Below are 10,859 nucleotides of genomic sequence, written 5' to 3' on the forward strand. Positions count from 1 at the left end.
CGCATGCCCACTATACGCCCTCGCTCAAAGTCCGTCAACTGCACTACGGTTCACGTCCACGCTGTCGCGGCATGCTACCAGTGTTAAAGACTGCGATGGAGCTCCGTATGCCACGGCAAACTGGCTGACACTGACGGCGGCGGTGCACAAATGCTGCGCAGCTAGCGCCATTCGACGGCCAACACCGCGGTTCCTGGTGTGTCTGCTGTGCTGTGCGTGTGATCATTGCTTGTACAGCCCTCTCGCAGTGTCCGGAGCAAGTATGGTGGGTCTGACACACCGGTGTCAATGTGTTCTTTTTTCCATTTCCAGGAGTGTATTTTCGCGCCTTTCGACCCTCGGGACTCCTTAGCGATATCGTTGCCACAATGGCTAGACGGGATTCGGCCTTAGAGGCGTTCAGGCCTCGGATGGTAGCTTCGCACCACCGGCCGCTCGGCCGAGTGCGTGAACCAAATGTCCGAACCTGCGGTTCCTCTCATACTGAGCAGGATTACTATCGCAACGACACAGTCATCAGTAGGGTAAAACTAACCTGTCTCACGACGGTCTAAACCCAGCTCACGTTCCCTATTAGTGGGTGAACAATCCAACGCTTGGCGAATTCTGCTTCGCAATGATAGGAAGAGCCGACATCGAAGGATCAAAAAGCGACGTCGCTATGAACGCTTGGCCGCCACAAGCCGGTTATCCCTGTGGTAACTTTTCTGACACCTCTTGCTGGAAACTCTCCAAGCCAAAAGGATCGATAGGCCGTGCTTTCGCAGTCCCTATGCGTACTGAACATCGGGATCAAGCCAGCTTTTGCCCTTTTGCTCTACGCGAGGTTTCTGCCCTCGCTGAGCTGGCCTTAGGACACCTGCGTTATTCTTTGACAGATGTACCGCCCCAGTCAAACTCCCCACCTGGCAGTGTCCTCGAATCGGATCACGCGAGGGAGTAAACTGCGCCGCACACGCGGACGCGCCGACGCACACGGGACGCACGGCACGCGCAGGCTTGCACCAACACGCACCGCACGCTGTGGCGCACGGACACGGAGCCGCGGCGCGAACGCAACCCTAACACACTTGGCTCGAGAACACCGTGACGCCGGGTTGTTATACCACGACGCACGCGCTCCGCCTAACCGAGTAAGTAAAGAAACAATGAAAGCAGTGGTATTTCACCGGCGATGATGCCATCTCCCACTTATGCTACACCTCTTGTGGTGTCACCGCCAGACACGACACTTGCTAGGTGGTAGCTCTTAAATCGGCCGCGGTCCGCCACACGGCAGGTCTAGAGAGACGTACTAGCACTCGCCCCATTTGTACAGCCGACTTGCTAGTGAAGCTACATTGACAAATACGCTCTCATTTGCCGAGACGATAGTTAGCATAACCTTCAGCTATGTCATTTGCTACGACCTAGCAAGGCGCCATTACCCGTTAAATTGAGATTCAAATTATGTATCATCAAGAGCGATGTTCTACAATTATGGATTAAAGTTAAGTATTCAAGCAACTACGTACTTTATTTACTAGACTCAACTCCTTTAACTGTTCCAGACCTCACGCCATCCTGCGTGAGCTTATAGCGTGCATTTCAACTTCCTCCAAACTCCGTGAATTGGCTTCTGCCAATTCACAAAAACTCTCATGTCACCTCACAGTGCCAGACTAGAGTGAATCTCAACAGGGTCTTCTTTCCCCGCAAATTTTTCCAAGCCCGTTCCCTTGGCAGTGGTTTCGCTAGATATTAGATAGGGACAGCGGGAATCTCGTTAATCTATTCATGCGCATCACTAATTAGATGACGAGGCATTTGGCTACGCTAAGAGTGTCATCGGTTACTCCCAGGCCGTTTACCCAAGCTTGCTTGGATTTCTGAACGTTGACACGTTCAGAGCATTAGGCAGGAGTCGCATGTCAGAGCAGACAGACCCACCGTTCGACGTGACTCCCACCCAGGGCATGTCCAAGCCGCCACAGGCAACAGCGGGAAGCAACCACCCAAGTCAGCCCCGCAGCGTGACATCAACCGAGCAAGCCCGGGGGGGTCAAGCGCCGCAGGTCCGCGACTGACCCAGAAGACCTCCTATTGCCACCGAACCCCGGTGGTGGGGACGCCAAAGGGGAGAAGCTCCAATGACGTGGGATTTAGGATGCGGCGTGCCCGTACCCAGGTGCCCCCAACCTACACAAAAAACTAGTCGCCATCTTATGAACCACATGGGTGATGGACGATCTCAACAACCTACTGATGGGCACCCAACGGATCAGTAGCCACAGCACACACGGTGCCAGGTTCAGTGAGGAAAGCTGGAACCGTAGACGTCGATCGAACCTACACCCCTCGGATAAGCCATTACTCTCGGGTGTCCACTCAGGCGCAACACGTCAGGGCACACAGGCACAAGACGGCGCGGCCGCGGATGTGAAGTCCAATGGGTGGAAATCACATTGCGGCAACACCTGCTAGGGCCATCGCAATGCTTTGTTTTAATTAGACAGCCGGATTCCCCCAGTCCGTGCCAGTTCTGAGTTGTTCGTTGAATGGCAGCCGAAGAGAATCCGCGCCCCCGCGCGCCCCCGGAGGAGCACCCTAAGGCGGACGCGGCCTCGCAGCAAGGAAGATCCGTGGGAGGCCAAGGCACGGGACCGAGCTCGGATCCTGCACGCAGGTTGAAGCACCGGGGCACGAACGAGGCGCAGTCGCGCGCATCCTGCACCGCCGGCCAGCACGAGGCCGACCAACGGCGAGAGCAGACCACGCCCGCGCTAAACGCCCGCACTTACCGGCACCCCTACGGCACTCACCTCGCCCAGGCCCGGCACGTTAGCGCTGACCCACTTCCCGACCAAGCCCGACACGCCCCGATCCTCAGAGCCAATCCTTATCCCGAAGTTACGGATCCAATTTGCCGACTTCCCTTACCTACATTATTCTATCTACTAGAGGCTCTTCACATTGGAGACCTGCTGCGGATATGTGTACGAACCGGCGCGACACCTCCACATGGCCCTCTCCCGGATTTTCAAGGTCCGAGGGGAAGATCGAGACACTGCTGCAACTGCGGTGCTCTTCGCGTTCCAAACCCTATCTCCCTGCTAGAGGATTCCAGGGAACTCGAACGCTCATGCAGAAAAGAAAACTCTTCCCCGATCTCCCTACAGCATCTCCGGGTCCGTTTTGGTTACCCCGACGGGCATCTCTAAAAGAGTGGCCCGACTTGTATTGGTTCCGCTGTCGGGTTCCGGAATAGGAACCGGATTCACTTTCGCCCAACGGGGGCCAGCACAAAGTGCATCATCCTATGATGGCCCCCATCAACATCGGATTTCTCCTAGGGCTTAGGATCGACTGACTCGTGTGCAATGGCTGTTCACACGAAACCCTTCTCCGCGTCAACCCTCCAGGGCCTCGCTGGAGTATTTGCTACTACCACCAAGATCTGCACCGACGGCGGCTCCAGGCAGGCTCACGCCCAGACCCTTCTGCGCCCACTGCCGCGACCCTCCTACTCGTCAGGGCTTCGCGGCCAGCCGCAAGGACTGGCCAGGACTGCCAGACTGACGGCCGAGTATAGGCACGATGCTTCAGCGCCATCCATTTTCAGGGCTACTTGATTCGGCAGGTGAGTCGTTACACACTCCTTAGCGGATTCGGACTTCCATGGCCACCCTCCTGCTGTCTTAAGCAACCAACGCCTTTCATTGTTTCCCATGAGCGTCGATTCGGGCGCCTTAACTCGGCGTTTGGTTCATCCCACAGCGCCAGTTCTGCTTAACGAAAGTGGCTCGCTTGGCACTCCGATCAGAGATCCCAAGCCAACAGCGGCGCGGGTCCGGGGAGGGGTCAGGTAGGTCCGTCATCCAGGAAGAACCGCGCGCGCTTGCCGGGAGCCCGAGTGCCCAAAGGGGCGAATCGACTCCTCCAGATATACCGCCGAGCAGCCAGGCCAGGACACCGGGGCTCTGCCCAACAGACGCGAACCGAGGCCAGCGGAAGGGCAGGCTGCGCACCCGGGCCGTAGGCCGGCACCCAGTGGGTCGCGACGTCCTACTAGGAGAGAAGTGCGGCCCACCGCATACTGGAACGGCCCTACCCCGCGGCGAGTGGAAAGGCAACCTGACACGACCCCGCCACGGATTGCTTCGCGCGGGCGGCCGGCCCCATCTGCCGAGGGCGGGAGCCAGTGGCCGGATGGGCGTGAATCTCACCCGTTCGACCTTTCGGACTTCCCACGTTTACCCCAGAACGGTTTCACGTACTTTTGAACTCTCTCTTCAAAGTTCTTTTCAACTTTCCATCATGGTACTTGTTCGCTATCGGTCTCGTGGTCATATTTACTCTCAGATGGAGTTTACCACCCATTTGGAGCTGCACTCTCAAGCAACCCGACTCGAAGGAGAGGTCCCGCCGACGCTCGCACCGGCCGCTACGGGCCTGGCACCCTCTACGGGCCGTGGCCTCATTCAAGTTGGACTTGGGCTCGGCGCGAAGGCGTCGGGGTACTGGGCCCTCCCAAACACCACATGCCATGACAGGCGGCAGCCTGCGGGGTTCGGAACTGGACTCTTCCGTGTTCGCTCGCCGCTACTGGGGGAATCCTTGTTAGTTTCTTTTCCTCCGCTTAGTAATATGCTTAAATTCAGCGGGTAGTCTCGCCTGCTCTGAGGCGCACGACACACCGCCAGCCGGCTGTGCACGCTACCGAGAAAGTACCGGTATGCGAACCGCCAGGCGACGGGCGCGCATCGCACGTTTAAGGAGACGCGGCCGGCCCCACAGGCGGCCACAACATTCCCAGGTCTCCGAAGCGGGACAAACGCCGCGCGCTTCAGTATACGTAGCCGACCCTCAGCCAGACGTGGCCCTGGAACGGAATCCATCGACCACAATGTGCGTTCGAAACGTCGATGTTCATGTGTCCTGCAGTTCACATGTCAACGCGCAATTTGCTGCGTTCTTCATCGACCCACGAGCCGAGTGATCCACCATCCTGAGTGATCTTTTTTTAGTTTCCACTGTCTGTTTCGAAACAGTTGCATAGGCGGGACTGAGGCGTTTGGCGGCCCCTGTTCCAGCGTTCTGTGTCCAACGGCCTCACGGCCGATGGGCGTCGTACGGCTCCACACCGGAGCGGACAGGCACTCGGGCGAAAGTCATTCAAAACCGGCGCTAGGCGCCAGGTGCCGCAGGCCAGCCGCTCCAGAGCTTCAGCGCTCGTACCACACAACATTTCCGTTAGTTTTGAGACGCACGCGTGGTTCCGCACGCGGCGCACGGCTGCTGCCGTACAGGTAGCGTGTTGCGCGACACGACACGCACATCGAAAGACATGCAGTCTGGTCGGTAATGATCCTTCCGCAGGTTCACCTACGGAAACCTTGTTACGACTTTTACTTCCTCTAAATGATCAAGTTTGGTCATCTTTCCGGTAGCATCGGCAACGACAGAGTCGATGCCGCGTACCAGTCCGAAGACCTCACTAAATCATTCAATCGGTAGTAGCGACGGGCGGTGTGTACAAAGGGCAGGGACGTAATCAACGCGAGCTTATGACTCGCGCTTACTGGGAATTCCTCGTTCATGGGGAACAATTGCAAGCCCCAATCCCTAGCACGAAGGAGGTTCAGCGGGTTACCCCGACCTTTCGGCCTAGGAAGACACGCTGATTCCTTCAGTGTAGCGCGCGTGCGGCCCAGAACATCTAAGGGCATCACAGACCTGTTATTGCTCAATCTCGTGCGGCTAGAAGCCGCCTGACCCTCTAAGAAGAAAAGTAATCACTGACAGCACGAAGGATGTCACGCGACTAGTTAGCAGGCTAGAGTCTCGTTCGTTATCGGAATTAACAAGACAAATCGCTCCACCAACTAAGAACGGCCATGCACCACCACCCACCGAATCAAGAAAGAGCTATCAATCTGTCAATCCTTCCAGTGTCTGGGCCTGGTGAGGTTTCCCGTGTTGAGTCAAATTAAGCTGCAAGCTCCACTCCAGGTAGTGCCCTTCCGTCAATTCCTTTAAATTTCAGCTTTGCAACCATACTTCCCCGGAACCCAAAAGCCTTGGTTTCCCGGAGGCTGCCCGCCGAGTCATCGGAGGAACTGCGGCGGATCGCTGACTGGCATCGTTTATGGTTAGAACTAGGGCGGTATTTGATCGCCTTCGAACCTCTAACTTTCGTGCTTGATTAATGAAAACATACTTGGCAAATGATTTCGCTTCTGTTCGTCTTGCGACGATCCAAGAATTTCACCTCTAACGTCGCAATACGAATGCCCCCGCCTGTCCCTATTAATCATTACCTCGGGTTCCGAAAACCAACAAAATAGAACCGATGTCCTATTCCATTATTCCATGCACACAGTATTCAGGCGGGCTTGCCTGCTTTAAGCACTCTAATTTGTTCAAAGTAAACGTGCCGGCCCACCCAGACACTCAATCAAGAGCACCTTGGTAGGATTTCAACGGGGTCCGCCTCGGGACACATGAACACGCACGAGGCGGTCGCACGCCTTCGGCTCGCCCCACCGGCAGGACGTCCCACGATACATGCCAGTTAAACACCGATGGGCGGTGAACCAACAGCGTGGGACACAAATCCAACTACGAGATTTTTAACCGCAACAACTTTAATATACGCTATTGGAGCTGGAATTAATGCGGCTGCTGGCACCAGAGTTGACCTTCAATAGATACTCGTTAAAGGATTTAAAGTGTACTCATTCCGATTACGGGGCCTAGGATGAGTCCCGTATCGTTATTTTTCGTCACTACCTTCCCGTGCTGGAAGTGGGTTATTTGCGCGCCTGCTGCCTTTCTTGGATGTGGTAGCCGTTTCTCAGGCTCCCTCTCCGGAATCGAACCCTGATTCCCCGTTACCCGTTACAACCATGGTAGGCGCAGAACCTACCATCGACAGTTGATAAGGCAGACATTTGAAAGATGCGTCGCCAGTACGAGGACCGTGCGATCAGCCCAAAGTTTTTCAGAGTCACCAAGGCAAACGGACTGGACGAGCAGACCGATTGGTTTTGATCTAATAAAAGCGTCCCTTCCATCTCTGGTCGGAACTCTGTTTTTTTTTTTTTTTTTTTAAATCTTTGTTTCTCAATATATATATGATACATAACAACCCACCACCTTATCCAATTAGTGGGTCCTAGTTGATACAGTTTGGTGTTAGTACTACAGCTTACTCTATATTAGTTTTCTATTGCTCTCACTATGGGCACTGCTGTTATTTTATTCTACTTACGCTAAGCTACTTCTACCTGCAGCGTTACAAATGTGCCAGCATAGTATAAACCTACGTTGTTGGCCCTGTTCAACCAGCTAATCCCGGTGAACGTGCCCCTGGCACCGGGCTGGCCGGAGTGGTAGATCGCTGCAGCACTATACTAATGTTTTTCTTCCTAGCTTATCCTACGTCTAACCCATCTTAACCTAGTGTCGAAATCGGTGAGTGTCTCAGATCGGTAGTTGGGCGCACCCCCCCCCTCTAATCCCAGGCGTGGCGGATTCCAGCCGTGAGGCGGCTGGCCAAGTCCACGCCGTGGCGGAACAGGTCAGGTGCGTGGAGTCAAATTGGTTGTAGTGAGATCTTAATCATTGTTCCTGAGATATTCTCTTATCACTTTGAGTGAGATCTCATTGGCTAACTTATTCAAGATTGAGAAATGGTCCTCATGCCTGAGCAGGCGATATGTGTCATGGTTTGGTAGTTGCTGGCGTAATTGCGCCGCTACATCGTCGAAGAGGTGGCACTCGTACACCACGTGTTCCGGGGTGCCTGGTGTGGCCCCACAGTCACACGCTGGTGTAGCCCGTTTCCTGAACCGGCATAAGTATGCTGGGTAGGGTCCATGACCTGTGAGGAAGTGCAGCAGTCCTCGTGACGGTGTGAAGTGTTTTAATTGCTACCTTTCCCTGATATTGGGCAGCAGTTTGTGTGTTCTACGACCGGTTTCTTCGTTATCCCATTGTTCTTGCCAAAGTTCTTCCCCCCTCCGTTTGATTTCTATTTTGTTCCCCACGTAAATCCGCATTAGATCAACTATTTTATCCCTGTTACCCTTTTTTACCCAGTACCATGTTGCCTGTTCCCTGATTTTTATGTCAAGCGGACAGAGCCCCGTCAGTACTGTTAGGCCTCCTCCTGGTGTTGTTCTGTATGCCCCTACTGATCTGAGTAGCATGTTCCTCTGCACTCTTCTCACAGCCAAGGCAGGCGTAACCCTCGTGAGTCTGTGGGCCCAGATTCCTGATCCATATCCTACAATTGATGTCAATATGCTGTTATGATATAATTTGATTAATTCTGGTGGTAAGTGGAATCGCTTGTGTCCAATCGCAATTAGATTATTTAATGTTTCTAATGATTTTTGTGCAACGGTGTCAATGTGTGATGCATAAGTCCACCTCTCATCGACGACTACGCCCAGGTATCGCGCCTCATGGCGTCGAAGAACTGGTGAGCCATCTATCTTTGCAGTTGGGTTTCTAGCTAATTGTCCTTTTAGAAGTAAATATGTAGATTTGGTTGGCGAAATCTTCATTTTCGACATGTGGCACCATGTACTTGGGATTGATATGGCCCTTTCAATTTTCAGCTCTGTCTTCACGGCTACGGCCACCAACCAGCAGGAGGAGGTCGTCCGCATAGGCTATGCCCTCTAGCACATCGTCGCTGTTCTGAAGGTTGTCCAAAAGGGGTTCCATATTAATATCCCAAAAGAGTGGCTCCAGGACAGACCCCTGTGGACACCCCTTGGTGATCTTTTTACTTATTATCCCGCTAGGGGACGATAGCCAGACCTCCCTATTCTTACAATAGCTCCTGAGACAGCCATATAGCGACCTCGGGCACTCCTTCTCTCGCAATCGGGAGAAGAGCGAGGGCCACCACAGGTTGTCAAAGGCGCCGCTGATATCCACCATGATGCCGACCACGTATTTGTGCGGGGTAGAGGCACAGACCTCCGCAGCCAGGGCAATGGCTTCAGACGCCGATCTCCCGGTCCTGAAGCCGAATTGTCTGTCACTCATCCCGCACAAAGCTCGGTGTGCTGCCAGTTTGTCTGCCAACAACCTCTCAAAAAGTTTCCCCAATGTGTCTAGTAGACAGATGGACCTGTAGGACTTAGGTTCTCGTGGATCTTTGTCTGGGCTTTTCTTGATTATTACTACTGTTGCCCTTTTCCATATTTGGGGGAATTTCCCGAGCCGCAAACACTCGTTGTATAACTTTGTGAGATGTGCTACCAACTGGGGGCCAGGAATTGCACCACCTCTGCAGTGATGCCGTGTGGGCCAGGAGCCTTGCCTCTTTTAAGGGCATTTATCTGTGTGGCTACTTTTTCCTCGGAGAAGGGAAATACCATGTTGTTGTACCGGTATTCCTCTTGATCTTGTCTCCGAATATGCTGTTGTGCCTCAGAGTCATCATTCTCGCCATCGTCAGGCAGCAGGACACGGAGGAGGACCTCAGCAGTTTCCTGCCAGGTTTCCGTCATCCTGCCCTGATCCCTGACGGTGGACAGCACCATGGGTGACCTAATCTTTTCCCGTACTAACTTGTACGGTACACCCCATGGGTCCGTAGCTAGTTGCGTCTGTACATATTTTTCCCAGCTCTGTAGCCTTACTGCTTTGAGCTCCTGTTGGAAGTGCTCCTTTGCCTCTCTGTATCTTAGCAACCAGCGTTGCTTTTCTTCCCAGACGACACTCCGCTGGTAGTACTTCCTCGCCCTCCTGACCGACCAGCGCATCTGTCCCAGTTCGGTTGACCATGGTGCCGGAGAGGCCGCTACGGCTCTCCTCCTGGTTGCTACGGCAGCTTTTACCGCCCTAACAACTGCTTTCACCAGCTCCTCGGCGTATCCTTAGACATTTTCGTCACCATCGGGCAATGTCGGTCCCAGTCAGCTCTATTGCAGTTTAACTGTGTCTCCCACCCCATGTCCCAGCGGCATTCCTCGTCTCCCAATGAGAATGTGATAAGATTGTGATCACTAGTTGTTACCTGATCCCAGACCATCCAGTTTGTTACTCTTGTGTCGAGATTGGGCGTGACCAATGTGACATCAATGTTCGTGCCCTTGCCCCCACCTCCTGCGTAGGTGGGCGGGTTTCCTTGCTTGCTGGCGACCACTAACTGTAGCGCCATGATGGTCTCCTCGGTCTTTTCTCCTCGGTCGTCTCGTGTGCCGCTGAACCACAGGGGGACTTAGCATTTATGTCTGCTGTAATAACACATCGACGTCCCCGCAACGCCGTGGTTACTTGTATGAGCTTGTCTAAGAATTCATCTATTGCCCGGCCGTACTGGAAGTACATGTTGATGATGTACAGTACTCAGGCTGGTGTTTGTAGTTCCACGACGTTGCAGTGATCATCGGAGAACTGGGAGAGAACTGTAGCTCATGGTGCTTTGTTGAATGACTTGCCAGCTTGCTGCCGCAAATGGGATTCGCCCAGCCAGGGAGTATGGTTCCTGCAGACAGAGCACATCCAGACTCCTCTCCTCCACGACTCTGCGGAGTTCCTGCATGACTAATTTGCTGTTATGTGAGTTAATCTGACCTACGTTTAAATGGGTCTCGTGTATAGTATGTTCTAATATGCGATTCGGGCCAGTTCTTGCTCCAATCGTGAGCTATTCTTCCATTTGTAATGACATATTGACTGTAAAGTTCGTCGAGGTCGAATTTCTCATTTCGCCTTTCAAAGACTTTTTTGACTAGGTCACGCAGGGCTCCGAAGTCAGTGGGGAGATTCATTGTCTTCAGCTGTATTCTGTCGACAGCCTCCATCACCGAGAAGGTGACGTCTCTGCCGTATTCGTGACCGACACGTACCACATG

General features: G+C 53.7%; 1 non-coding gene and 1 pseudogene across 1 annotated transcript; both read right to left on the reverse strand.

Moving 5' to 3' along the window:
* Nucleotides 1-343: 343 nt before the first annotated feature.
* On the reverse strand, nucleotides 344-4,667 carry LOC126093737 (large subunit ribosomal RNA; annotated as a pseudogene).
* Nucleotides 4,668-4,839: 172 nt separating this feature from the next.
* Nucleotides 4,840-4,994, reverse strand: LOC126093308 (5.8S ribosomal RNA). Its single transcript, XR_007521496.1, has one exon. It is a non-coding gene; the product is annotated as a 5.8S ribosomal RNA (ribosomal RNA).
* Between the last annotated feature and the right edge of the window lie 5,865 nt (nucleotides 4,995-10,859).

This window comes from Schistocerca cancellata, chromosome 7, assembly GCF_023864275.1.
Source record: "Schistocerca cancellata isolate TAMUIC-IGC-003103 chromosome 7, iqSchCanc2.1, whole genome shotgun sequence".
Lineage (NCBI taxonomy): Eukaryota > Metazoa > Arthropoda > Insecta > Orthoptera > Acrididae > Schistocerca > Schistocerca cancellata.